Source organism: Emys orbicularis, chromosome 2, assembly GCF_028017835.1.
Source record: "Emys orbicularis isolate rEmyOrb1 chromosome 2, rEmyOrb1.hap1, whole genome shotgun sequence".
NCBI lineage: Eukaryota > Metazoa > Chordata > Testudines > Emydidae > Emys > Emys orbicularis.
The window spans coordinates 77707611-77722477 of NC_088684.1; positions in this window are offsets into that span (position 1 = coordinate 77707611).

The window sequence follows — 14867 nt, forward strand, 5'->3', positions numbered from 1 at the left end:
ATAACAGTTTGTTAGCAAGAGTTAGGCTAACTGTAACCCTAACAAAAAGTGAGAACTCTGTTATTCTCCGACATACAGTAGAACTGCAGAGTAACAAACAGACCAGTCATTTGGAACTGTAAGTACACAATCAAGCAGCAGCTCAGACCAAAAATAAAAATAAAATTAAAATTAAAAAAGGAAATACTGTACAGTACCTTGTTAAAAAAACTACTAAAAAGATAAAGGGAAAGTTGGAAAAAAAAAAAAGATTTGCAAGGTAAAGAAATTGTTTCTGTGCTTGTTCCATTTAAAATAATGTGGTTAAAAGCAGCATTTTTCATCTGCATAGTAAAGTTTCAAAGCTGTATTAAGTCAATGTTCAGTTGTAAACTTTTGAAAGAACAACCATAACGTTTTGTTCAGGGTTATGAACATTTCAATTACGAGCAGCCTCCATTTCTGAGGTGTTCATAACTCTGAGGTTCTACTTTACTTCGATGAGCATTGGAGCAGGCCCTAAATTGCTATTCTTTTCTAAAAGTTTAAACATCCATATAATTTTCCTCATACGGATTTAACAACAAATACACAATTTCATTAAAAAATTATTTTTGTAATAAGTCACAGTATTATTTATTATGAGCACATCCACTGCCATCTTATGAGTGACAGTAATGAGACCTGTGTACTTCCAGTGAAACATTCTCATGTGATCACCCATAAGTGCCATTCCCATTTTATGCTGAGTAAAGCTACAGTAACAATTCTATTATATGATTAATTTCTTTTTTGGCGATGGGGAAGAAGGGGGGGTGGGGTAGATTAAAACATCCCGGGTCCAACCCACTTCCTTATGAAATCAATGAAAATTTGTTATAATGCCTTTAAAGTGTTGAAACCAAAGACTCGACAATCATCTGTGATATTTTTTAAAATCAAGCTGTTGAATTAAATGGAACAGATACAGTATTTAACAAGTGCTGCTACAGCAGAAAATCCAGTGTATAGCTGTGATGAAATGCTCCAAGCTCATTGTATGTCATATTAAGGTAATATGAGAATATTTTTCATTGTCTTAAAATCACACTCCACTTCCATTGTTTTAAAATTCTTACCGCACTATTCTTGTAACTATTGTCAATGATCTGTCCAAGAATTTGCAATTAAAGGATATTGGCCAGATTTCACAGGGTTGCACAAGAATTCGCTTCTAACTGCCACTAATTTTAACACCTATTGAGTTTAAATATTACATCTCTGTGCCTCAGATTCCCCAGCTGTAAAATGGGATAATGATACTGATCTCCTTTGTAAAGTGCTTTGAGAGTTACTAATAGAAAATGGTATATAAGGGCTAAGTATAAAATTAATTCTTATTATTATTATCAGTTTTTAAATGTATAATTGATATCAAGGATTAGGAGAAAAACTTTTCATATTAAGGCCCTGATCCATTAAGCAAGTTTAACTTTAAGCAGGCGTAATCCCATTAATTACAAAGTTATACCTGTGTGTTAGGGCCCATGTGAGAATATTGGTTGAGAAGTATAAAGTACAGACAGGGAAGAGTGGTTCACTGTCATTACTTTCTACTAAACAGATTATAGTTGGACACATACAGAAATGCTTCTGATTCTTCTGTGTTCATAAACTGTATTTGATTGATCCTGTCAGTCTCTCCTCTGTTCAGATCTTTTTTATAAATTCAGGGAGTTTATTTTCCTTTCACTGGCTGAAATAATTTCCCTCCTCCTCCTGTTCTACCTCTTCTCAAACTCAATCTCTGTCTCTTTTCTCTCCCACTTATCTTTCTTCCCATTCCTATTCTATGTTCTCTCTGTCATAATTACTGTCCGTTTCCTCACCCTTTTCTTTGTCACCCTTATATTTTGTGGCACCGATGGATAGAGTGGAGTAGCTAATGTCAGCAGCTGTGCCATACTCTGATCCTTTGGGCTCAGTGATTACGGCAGGCTGCAAAGGGAATGCTGCTGATGATTCTAGAAAATTTTACCTCTAATTCAGGGAGAAGCTGTAGGGAGATACTACAGGACAGGGTGCCAAATGCAGAACTTGGCTTTCATGGCATGATCCAAAGCCCACTGGAAAGATTCCCATTGATTTTAATGAATTTTGAATCGGGCTTTTGCTTGGGCAGCATGGATATAGGAAAGGCAATGTTCAGTCCCTCTGCAGGAGTGTTAATAGATAACTGATTGTTCCCTTGTACAGCAAAGTTGCTTAACTGTAATTCATTTAAATTATGTGAGTTCTAATTACACATTTTAGTTGGCATGTTGAACAGTGTTGAACATGTTGACCTGTTTGCTTGGCAAAGCTGTTAAAACCTGACAAAATTCCTGTCTTTAACACAGGTTTCTGACATCATATCAAAGTCTGAAAAAGAAAGGCCCTTACACTGTACAGAAAAGGGAGTGGCAGAACAATTCATTTGTTGTTTCAAGCTGCGCAACAACGCAGCTCATTTGATATGGATTTGTATGTTATCTAAAACGTCTTTCATTAAAGTCCACAGTGATGCTCTTTCTGGGCAAGCTCAGGTAGGGTAGCCAGACATTGCAAGGAGTAAGCTAAATTAAAGCTACTGATAGACATATATGTTGTGAATCAATCCCTTTATTCTATTTGTGAATCGTTCACAAACAGACTTTGAAATTTACAAATCAGTTCACTCTTTGTGGTTATTCAATAAACAGCTTCTGCAAACATATTGCAGCCTGAATAGGGGAGGAAATTACTACTGCTCGCATTGAAGTCAGTAGGAATTTTGCTATTGACTCCAGTTGAAGCAGGATTTCCCCCTTAGTGTTAAAGGCCATGTCTATGCTAGAAACTTTTGCCAGTATAGCAATGTTGATTGGGTGAGGGGGTGATTATTTTGTGACATTTCTACACTGGCAAACACCCTAATATAGGCTCAATTATACTGATATAAAATTCTTGGTATACCTTATTACGGTCACTGAACCTGTATAAGCTGTACTACCTAAATCACTTTTTACCAGTATAAACTGCTTTACACTCAGAGTGTTTGCTAGTAGTTATACCAGTATAGATTTATCAGAAATCCTTTTCTAGTCTATTCCTGGCCAAAGGCATGGGACTTGAAAAAACTGTACCTAGAGATCAGGAAAAAATGCCTAAGGCTTGGAAACAAGCAATAATATTTTCACTGTATAGTAAGTTTGGAAAAGGGGTATGAAGAGACAGACAAAAATATTAGTAATCAAGAGGTTAGAGAGTTGGTGTTCTTGCAGAGCAGAGGAAAAAGGGAAAGACACCTGGGTGAAAGACGACATGAAAATCATGTCTACTTCTGAATGAGACATAGAAGTGCTGATTACTTCTTCACTCTGAGACAACAGACCAGGAAGTGTTTTGGTCAAGGATGAGATCTGTGGAAGTGTTGCATAGATTTTGAGAGGGCATATCATATAGTGTCAAGTTAATTAGCCTGGGAGTTGCTTGAACTCTTAGGGTATGTCTTAACTGCAGTTAGCCGAGGTTCTTACTCAGGTGTTGGTCCTATCTCCCATCTGTTCCACACACAAAAATGTCTCACTCAAGGTAAGTGGTGCTTTCAACACAGCCTAACTTACATGGCTGAGGATGAAGGCAAGAACTTGGGTTTCACTTTCAGTTGGGCTGGTAACCTGTCCATCTGGCAGTGAAGAGGCACACTAAACCACTCAGGTGCTGATAGTCTTCTAGTACTTTCTCCAAATTCCTCCCTGTGTGCCACGAAAGTCAGACAAGTTCTCCCACAATTCACTGGGAAAAAATATAGAATGACTCAGCGTACTGCAGCACAAAAGAAACACAGGATATGCCCCCCAAAAGTCCTAGTGACACACATGGTTGAATGCAGCACCAGTGAGGAGACAGTAACTCAGGTAGGGCTTTGCAGTGTGGCTGCTCACACCTGGGCTAAGCTAACTCAGGTGCTCAGACCTGGGTGCCAATCACCTGAGTTAACTCTACAGGGAAGCTATTCCTTAGGGAACACAGCCATCGATAGGAAATGAAGGTGGTCTGAAGGGAAGACAGGAGCACAGTGTTGATCACCCTTTTCCTCTGCAGTACATAATAGCTAGCATTTAGTTGATGAAGCAAAAATCCCTGTAATGTCCCATGCCAAAGTTATTAAATACTGATACTTGCATGGTAAGCTTTTCATTACTAACTTCAGATATCCCAGTAGCTCCACATCAGAAGGGACTACAGAAACTAAGCTGTCCATTCCAAAAGGCATATTTGAATAGTAGGCAAAGAACAGTGTTTGAAGGTGGATAGCATTGGAAGTTGTGCAGTTAGTCTGAAATCCTATCTTCTTTTAAGGATAGGAGAGTACAAATGTGGAGGGCAGAGAGATCCATTATCTTTCAGTCAGGTAGAATGTGGCCATATCAAGATTTTTCTAGAGACTATTCTGAGCTGCAAAATCACCCCAAATTATCCTCTTGCCTAGATTCTGTGGTGAAAATTTTAGGTTAGAATTTGGACCTTTATTTGAATATTTTCTGGGAGAATAGGAAATTTGTACCCATTGTGGTAATCTGAATTTATTCTTTTTTATTACCCAAATCCCCCATAATGGCCTGGATTGCCGCCACAGGTGGATCTATTTTTTCCAAGCAAAAGGGGGAATTAATCTATCTCCAGGACAACTTTCCACCCACTTTCTGTATCATATAGAATGTCCTCTGTGGGTCTGAGTCCACCCTTGGGGAAAGTGAGGGAGAACAGAGGGGCTGGAGGAACACACACATTGTCCTCCCTTCAAACCTGTAGAGATTTATAGGGAAAGTAAATACAGCTCAAGTTTGTTTTATCTTTTCTACATTCCCCACCCCAGTGGGGCAGCTGTGGCTGGAAGGGGTCCCTAATAGTGTGATTTCAATGAGAGCCACTGGGAGGTCAGAATCCTTGCAGATCTTTGGGGATCAGCCAGGTTTGCCAGCAGGCTCCATGGCTTTTTCTAGTGGGATCCCTTCCCAGTACCCTGACAGAGTGACATGGTGGATCTTCATGATGTGACCCATTAAGAGATTTCCTTCTGCACTTTTAACCATGGGATGCTTTGGCCCACTAGTTCATCTGAGAGAACTTGATTACACTACAATTTGAATAAGAAATACAATTTGACCAATTTGTGTGCTTAGAAATACCAGTTAAAATAAGAACTGCATATATGAAGGCACAATTAGGGCTTCAAGTTTTGGAGTCCTACTAGAGAATGAAGGAAAAAGATACTGTCATTATCTAGATAGGAGAGAGAAAAACTGTTATTGTGGGGAGGTTCTTATTCCTGTACTGATCAAAGTGTATTTGCCATCAGACAGATTTTGTGTACTGGAGATGCTCTCTAATCAAAATCTACATAAACCTCAGCATTTCATTCTATCAGTTGTTACAGTTGGAATTTTACTTTTAAACATTATTGTTTTTCACATTTTACATCAGTGCAGCCTTTGAAATGAAATGTTAACTTACATCTGGTGATGTGTGAAACCACAGAGTCCAGCATTATTCCTTTGTTGTCATCTGTCCAACATACTTTTCTTTCTTGCCATATTTATAACACAAACTGATCTGTTTGCTCTAGTTGGGCAAATATTAAGTGGAAGTGAGCTAGAAAAGATAACACATGAAAGATAAAATATGTTAAGAAGAAAAAACTGCAAGAATGGCATAGAATAGCCAAGACTTCCTAGGTGAAAGATTTATTGAATACCCAGTTACATGGTCTTTTTCAGTAATCTTTCTCACCCTGGGTATTCCTGTGAACTTTGATGGGATTACTCATGTGAGTAACATCCTACTCAGTGGTTGGGCTTTTCAAGAGGCCAAGTTACTTTGGAGCACATGTTCCATTAATTTTCAATGGGAGTCATGCTCCTAAATCACTTGAGTGCTTTTGAAAAATCTTACCCAGTGAGAGTAAGGGTGGCATGATGGACCCTGAATGAACATTAGAACAACGAGTTCATGACTACCAGTAGATTTCAAAGAAATTGTAGGTAAAGACAGCATGATGTTGGGTTCTGTAATGTCTAATGGTCAGCTAAAAGTAAATATAAAATATCCAGACTCCTCTCTTGCTAAATTTTTCTGTTTTTTCTACAAAATAACTTTAAACTACAGGTATTGGTAAACCACAATATTATTGTTACTCCAAGGCCAGATTTCTTTACTCTTTAAGTAGCATCTTTCTCCTTAAGAAATCTCATTTACTTCAGTGGAGCTACACATACAGTAAGGTGCTACTCATTCTGTCCCCTAGAAAGTATTACTTTATGTGCACTGAAATTTTGCTTGAGCCTACCCATACAGGATGCTGAGCTGCAGTCGAAAGGACCTCAGGGTACTCAGTACTTCTTAGGATCAGGCCCCATGTTTCTCTCTCCTTCCATGGAGTTAAAACCTGAAACAAAAACCAGATATTCACAGAAAGAATAGTCACCTACTTCTTTGTGCTTCATTGTTAGTTCTTTACCACATTGTTGATGGGTTTCAGCATGATTTGGTGATTGGTGGGTTTCAGCTTTATTCCACATTTCTCATGCTAGCAGTAGTTGGGAGCTTCATGTGGCTGACTCTGCACTCCAGAAAGAGGGATTTAGATCAGAGAAATAGTAGACTGAGAAGAAAGAAAATAGCACTCTGAAAAGAGCCTTAACCCTTATCGTGTAGAAGGAGAATACCATGATGCTACAGAAGCCTTTAAGGGTATTGGAGGGGGGTCAGTGTTGTGCCCTATGTAGCAGAACTTATTCTTAGTTGGATTGGAATTAAATACAAGAACAAATAGATCCTTTTAAGGATACATAAGATAAAACCTAAATCACTCTGTATAGGGCCTGAAATCCATTATGTCGGATTCATCTACAATTTATCTCACCAAAAAGGCCCAATTGTTTGAGAAGGAAAACTGGTGAGATGCTCAACAGCAGCTGTATGGTTTGGAGACACTATGCGTTGGGGGAAAAGAGTCTTGCCCCATAAATAATCAACATTGCTACAGATTACAACATTATTACAACATTATGCAAAAAAAAATTGTTTTATTATGTAATGCATGACTGGAAAGTGAGAGGCCTGTCACACCCATGCATTTTGCTGAATATGCTGACTGTGGTGCAATCCTTCATGAATAGAATGCCTAATGAAGTCAAGGGGACTTTCAAGCTTGAAGGATTTACTGGGTCTTTTCCATGATACTGCTAGTCTGTGGTATGGCATAACCTGTGTCATATCACAGCTGAAAAGCATGTGTGTGGAAGACTATATGCCAATGGGAGCTGCTGGAAGTGACGCGGGCCGAGGGACGTACTGGCCGCCTCTTCCAGCAGCTCCCATTGGCCTGGAGCAGTGACCCGCGGCCACTGGGAGCCGCGATTGGCCGAACCTGTGGACGTGGCAAGTAAACAAACTGGCCCGGCCCGCCAGGGGCTTTCCCTGCACAAGCGTCGGAACAAGTTTGGGAACCACTGTTATATGCCATAAAATGCTGCAACCCCCATCTCACACTGAGCCTGCTATTTTTGGTTACACATGGCTTTATCAAACCAGTAAAAAAAACAACCCCTCACCCCAATTACTTTTCTCAGAGGTATGATATTTTAAAAGATACCAAATTAATTGTATGTATGTGTACATACATACATATATATATATATATATATAAAATTCATATGTATACTTAGAAGTGTCATTTCCTTTTGAAATATCACATTACTGTACTGATGAAAATGGTTAGTTTTCTTTTACATACCATGAACAGTTATGAAGCAAGATAATATCTGTCGCAAGATGACAGTTCTGCCAGACATAACATGCCACATATTTTTATGCCAGATTTTCTGTGTGGAATGATTACAGGATACATTCTCTCACAATCTATTTATTGGTTTATGGAAATGCACAATAAATTCTGGTTTAAATGGTAAATATAAAGAAAACAACAAAACCCAAAACCAAAAAACCCAAAATGGCTTCCACTCTGTTCCCACTGAAGTTAGTGGCAAAGCTTTCAGTGTTTTCAGTGGGAACAGGATCAGAGCCATGGACCATAGTCACTAGACTCTCAGGATTTCACAGCTTTGTATGCTGTAGAGTGCAAGCTATTCTGGTTAATATCAGTGATAACATGCACTTTGTTGCATATTTATTATTTTATGATATTTAAATATTTTTGACAGTTTACGTCCATAACTTCACTGGGAATTTTACCTAATTAAAGACGTTGGGGCTGGACTTTTTGTTTATATTTCAAGTTTCAATAAATCATATTAGCAATGATAGTAACACACGTGGAGTCATATATTAAATGAGCAAAATAAATGTACTAAAATACATACCCAAAATAATGATATTGGCAGAACATTAATATTCAGTCATTTTTGGCACCATTATATATAAATTGATTCTGATTTTGCTTCATATAAATACAGCGGGTTCTTTTGTCTTACATCAGAACTGCAGTATTGGTAATGTTAACTGAACAATGTTAGGCAAATTTTCAACTCCACAGAAATAATTTAGAAGCTAGCTCAATACTGTATTTCTGAGCTTGAAGTAGTGGAACTATCAAATGCAAATTGAATGCAACAGGATTATTCCAAAATGTGCTGGCAGCCCTCAACTTCCTTTGGTTTTAATGCGTGCTGAAGTAGGTTCTTAGCATTGAAGGTTGCACCAGGTGTTCAGTAGTCTACAGTATCAGATGCTGAAAGATACATGGTTGGAAAATCTATCTAGGTACTTATATGGTGCTCAGCACCATAGTATCTGAATACCACACAAACAATGAATTTATCCTCACAATACCTTAAGGGTATGTCTATACTGCAAAGAAAACCCACAGTGCTGAGTCTCAGAGCCCAGGTCAGTTGACTCAGGCTTCCGGGGCTCGGGCTACTGGGCTATAAACAATTGGGCAATGTAGACATTTGGGCTTGGGCTGCAGCCCAGGCTTCGAGACCTTACCCCTTTGCCGAGTTTCAGCCTGAGCCTGAATGTCTACACTGCCTTGCAGCCTGAGCATCACAAGCCTGAGTCAAGTGCCCTGGGCTCTGAGACTCAGTGCCACGGGTCTTTTAGTGCAGTGTAGTCATAACCTAAGAGGCCAGGAATTAATTTTCATCCCCATTTTACAGACAAGATACTGAGAGTTCTGAGAAATTAAGTGATTTGCCAAAGTCCCACAAGAAGTCTATTGCATAGCCAAGTCTCTTGAGTCCCAGTCCAGGGTCACAAGACCACCCTTTCTTCCTAAAGCACTGATCCAGCCATGAACTCCACACAAACAGATCCATGCACAGGTGCAGAGCTACATTGAAGCCAAGAGGGCTCCATACACATGGACTCATTGTAGGATTGGGAACTATGGGAGTAAAATTATCATCCGTTACACCTAGAGTTTGAATGACTTTAAATAAACCTTTAATGAACAAGCTGAAAAGAAATCTGCAATAAATACAGTGTATTTAATATCACTTTATTAGGGCTTTTGAGAAAGTACAAAAATATAGCCAATCAATAGACAATACATATAAAATCAGCTAAACAAACTTACTTGCAAATAAATCTGCTAATGCATAATCAATATCAAAAGTCAGTCTACATGGTAAATGTCAGTTAAACAGCTTCAGAGTACTTATTTAGCTTCTTAGATAAACTATTTCATTTTATACTTTATTTAACTGCATCTTGAAATACATATTCCTTCCAAAGAATACCTCTGATGGCCTTTTAAATATCAACGGCAACAAGAAAGTGACTTTTTTATGGTCATATGATTGGTTTTTGAAAATATCACAGATATGTTTTTGTCATTGTTTCCTTTTACATCAGTTTTCAGTGCAATTGGAATATGGTGTTATTATTTAGGGCCATAGGCTATCCTTGACCTGTACACATAACTCCCATAGATTTGCATGGGGGTTGCTTGTGCAGAAAAGGGGCATATCTGATCCTTTATTCTGCCTCTGTTTTGTTTCTACACTGAAAAGTAATGGGAGGCTTCTCAGTACACTGAAAATTAAGGGGAAATGTTGCCATTTCCAGTACTTCTCTTTGTATTAAATTACAGTCTTCCCAGGGAAGTCACTATATTATCAATATATAGTTGAAAATGATCAGTGATGAATAAAAGATAGAACTTGATGCCCAGATATTTAAATCAATTGTTTGCAATGTTGTATAAAATACTGAAGGAAAGAATGTCAAGATTTAACAGCAAAATATAGTGATAAATTAGATTTTTAAAAATTAAAAAATGTACTTTTCTAACAAAAAAAATACCATACTACTTTCAAATAAAACATTTTAAAAGTAGTGCTGGTTGAAATTCAGAATTTGTGTCCCAAGGGAAATTCCAATGTTTCAAAATTTGTTTTTTTCACAAATTGAGTTGAAAAGTTGAAATATCAAAATTTTTCATAGAATGGAAATTTCAGAAAATGATTGATTCAGAAATGTCAGAATGTTTTGTTTCCACTTGTCGAACTGAATTGTTTTATTTTGACTTGATTCAACACTAAACTGTGTCTTTCTGAGTTGCTGCGGTGTCTCATGGGAGTTGTAGTGCCTCATGCTCCTATTCTTTTGTATGGGCTGGCCTACATGGCCTGTATCTCCCAAGATGCAATCCAATGGTTCAGCCAGAAGGGAGACTGTGAGGCATCATAGGAAATATCATCCAGAAAGGGAGCTTGGCTCATAAAGGCAAATGAGGGCATGCGAGGCAGATTAATGTTGAACTGACACAAACCAAAATGTTTTGATTCAGGTTGACCTGACCCCAAATAAAATATGTCATTTCAACTTTTCTGACTGAAAATCCAAACATTTTGGCATAATTGAAATTTTCTTGTAGAAAATTTTGCTCAAGCTGCGTTTTTTTGTCAAAAGACATTTTGACTGAAAATTCCTGACCAGCACTTCTTAAAAAAGCATGACATATTGTAAATGGATATTTGTCTCTATCTTATTATTTCTGTGCCATTCATTGGCTATTACAAGTAAAATTTAGTTTAAACATATAAGAGAAATGATGCTGTTTGGGAATTCATTAGCAGAAAGTATTTCAAGAGTATGGTTATACTATCTCAGACAAAACAGGAAGACTCTCTAACGATATGCTTCATTTTTAAACTGTAAGCATGAGTCTTCTTGAGTTACAAATAATGGGCCCTATCCTACTCCCAATATTAAAAATTCTATTTATTCCAAAAGAAGCAGGAATGAGACCAAAGAGTTAAATCCTGCAGTTCCAAGTCAGGTAGTGCTCCAATTGAAGTAACCAGGCCAGGTCCTCTGCTGGTGTAAATTTGCATAGCTCCAGTGACTTTAATGGCATTACACCATTTATACCAGTTGAGGATTTAGCTCATCCTGTGTAAAATTGCAGGATCAGGCTCAAATATAAAAGCTGTGGACCTGTTTCTCCAAGCCCTTCACACTTTAATGGGAATACTTTGTAGGAAAGGCTTGCAGCAGGATTGAAATCTATATATTTGCATTCAGTTTTGCCCTTCTAACTTGAACAGCACTTATGTTGCATATAAAACAACATTATTAAACAACCAAGGCAGAAACCACACTTTTATACAATAATTGAAGGAAAGCAAAATTAAACTAAATATCTCGTAATGAGGATTAAACTATATGCCATTTCCAGCAATAATAAGTCTAGCAAAAGTGTTTGTACAGAATTTTTAATAAACTGAATAATTTCTTACATTTCCAAATGCATTTTTGTTCAACAATTTGTAGTAACCTAAAGACTTCCATATCTTACTAACAAAACTTTTTTAAAAAGCTGAAATTACACAGCAAGAGAAATTAATATTCAGAAATGCATTGGTAGTCCAGTTTGAAAGAGAATAATGTTGTTGCTACTTGATCCATGAGAAATCAAGTGTTAAAAAAGTACACTAGGATATTCTTTCATGACACTTCCCTAAACATCAAACTACTGTTCTTTAGAAAGAGTTGGCAGAAATTATTAAGAACAAAGAAAGACAACTACCATATAATCAAAATAGATCCAGATTTTTTAACATTTTTTCCTTTTTTTAAAACCATTTCTATTCCTAGACATGCAAGAGACTATAGCTAGTTCAAAAACTGATACATCATATAACATTCCTGTTCAACAGGGTAAAGAAAGAATACAGCAAGTGTTTCTGAAACCTAATTTTACAACTAGTGAATATCATGGGGGGAAGAATATTTTTGATTTGCATAAGATGATTAGAGAAATACTTACACAACACTGATATTTTGCAAAAAATCCTTTTTTACATCAAAATCATTTTTGTTAATAAAAGCTTTTTGATTAGTGAAAAAGGCAACATTTGATTTTTGTACTGAACTTTATAGTTTGCAATACTCAGTCATGAAACCATAAGCCTGTGTACAGTAGTAACCTGTTTTCCTTCTTCAATGAACAATCCTGCAATCCTTACTCACACTACGTAGGACTTACTGTTTAGAAAAAAATTCATTTAAGTCAATAAAATCTAAGTGATACCCAACTTGAGTGAGGATTGCAGAATCAGGTCATAAGAGACTGTACACCAGCATTAATGTGTAGAATATGTAGCATAACAAGTGGCTTTATAAGAGGTTTGAAGCTGGATACAATACCATGGGAGAACTGTTTTGTGAGACAGCCTTGGGCTTTCTGATAAACTTCAGGAAGCCATTGGTATCTGTAGCTGTAATGTCAGTGCAGAAGGCACTGCACATTGTCTTTGACAATGGGCCAATTTGCATTTCAGAAAGCATATTTTAGAAAAGCCTTTAAATGACATCAGGCTCAGAAACTCTTTGTCCAGATCTTATGAGCTAAATCAATCTAGGTAGGTGACTAAGTCTCCTCCCTTTTAACCCATGGGAAGTGATGTCAGAGATCAAGTGATTATTCTAATACAACTCTCGTAAGCTCCTCAATAACTTACCCATCAGCATTGAAGGAGCAAAGCAAGAGGGAAAAGAAATTCAGATTTTGTAGTTTAGTGACAAAACAAGCCCCATGAATAATTTTATTGTATTTACACTAAAGTATTGTTGTGTGCACTACAGTTACTATACTTTACATATGGTACAGAATTTAAACAAGGTAGCTACTATATTTCAGTATTTTGTTCATTCAGCTTTATGTATTCGATGATGTATATATGCAATTAGTAAGCTATCCACAGAGGCACTAAGCAATGGATAAAAGATTTCCAACTTTTTGTTAAGTATCAGCTGAAATTTGGGGCCAAATTTTTACTGTTTGTATTTATTTAGAATCAAACAAATAGAGATTTTGGCTGAGCTGGTGTCTTGTGGAAAAATAGGAACTAAACACCCAATTTAATTTAGATGATAAAATCCATAAGGACTTCCATGTAGTTTTCCCATTTAACATATTCAAATTCACTTTCGAAATACAATGCAAAGTACAGACATGATATGAAATATCTAGTCTCTGTACTGTGTGCTAGCAAAGCTATGTTTTCCCAAGTAGTCTTTTCTTCTCCTGAAAGACTTCTATGGCCAAGATCAGAATTATAACACTTTGACTAAACTGCAATTGTACCCACAGAACACAAAGCTAAGATGATATTTTCTTGTGATTTGTTAGTGCAGAGAATTAGTAAGATATAATATAATACTCAGAATATACTCAGAAATTGGAGATTATCTTCTGGTTAGTAGATGGCAACAAGCCTGACTAAGAACCTCCGAGTCACTGAGGATAGCAGTCATGGCTGATTAGACTATGGTAGTAAGTTTAGTGGAGCCACAGACGTGACTAATAGTTTCATACCCTTACCAGATCAGATGGACTAGATGTGGTGTGTTTTGAGTCAAACGCTTCAGGATGGAAGCCTTGGCATTTACTGAGAAGTGTGGTGAGTAATGAGAATATACTGTATTTTTATGCTTGTAACTATTTCTATACATTGTATTATGTTAGTGGCAAGGGAATAACTTTTGATAAGTAACTTTTTGTAAAACATATTGTGACAACATGCAATGTAAATTCAATGCATTTGAAAGTGATTAGTTAAACATTGTGTTGACAAGTCATAACGATGACCCTTTCCCGAGACAGCACTGCACTATTGCCACACCACATTTGGGAGCGGAAGGGGGGCAGTTAATCAGTCAAAGGCCTTTGATCCCAATTTAAATAAAGGCCAACGATATCACGACAGGTCATAATAGGATAAGATATCTCAGCATGGGCACCATGTGAAATTCATGCAGCTCAATACTATACACATACAGTCAACCCTTCTCACTGACACATTCTGATACTAAGCTCTTTCTCCTGGAGCAATTTTAAGCTCATTTTACTTTAGCAGAGTAAGTATTGGAAATGGATTTCCAAAATGAATTTTTTGCTCTGGATAGACTCTGCATAAGTCGGTTAGTCCTGAGCCAAATGAACTGTTCAAATTGATCCTAAATATTTCAACACAGCTCCAGTGCTGTTCCATTTTCATATTGCCTGAGAAATATGGCAGGGAAACAGAGAGCAAGCTGACTAATGTATATTAGGAGGGTAATATTTTGAATGAACAATACTCTCACTCTTAACACTGACAATATGCAAAAGGCCACGTTATGGAAGAGGAATCACCATCTGTTTTTAGCACTGCATTTGTGATAATAAAAGAAAATATTTAAAGTTGCTTACCTGAACTTTCCCCCATTGACAATGTTTCTGTGTTTCACTTTGAAACTGGATAACTTTACGAGATTCTTACTCAGACAAGAATCACAGGAATTTTAGTACTATTTGCTAGTTATAAATAATAAAAATATACTTTGGTATATTTAGTAAGAGTTAAAAATTTCAA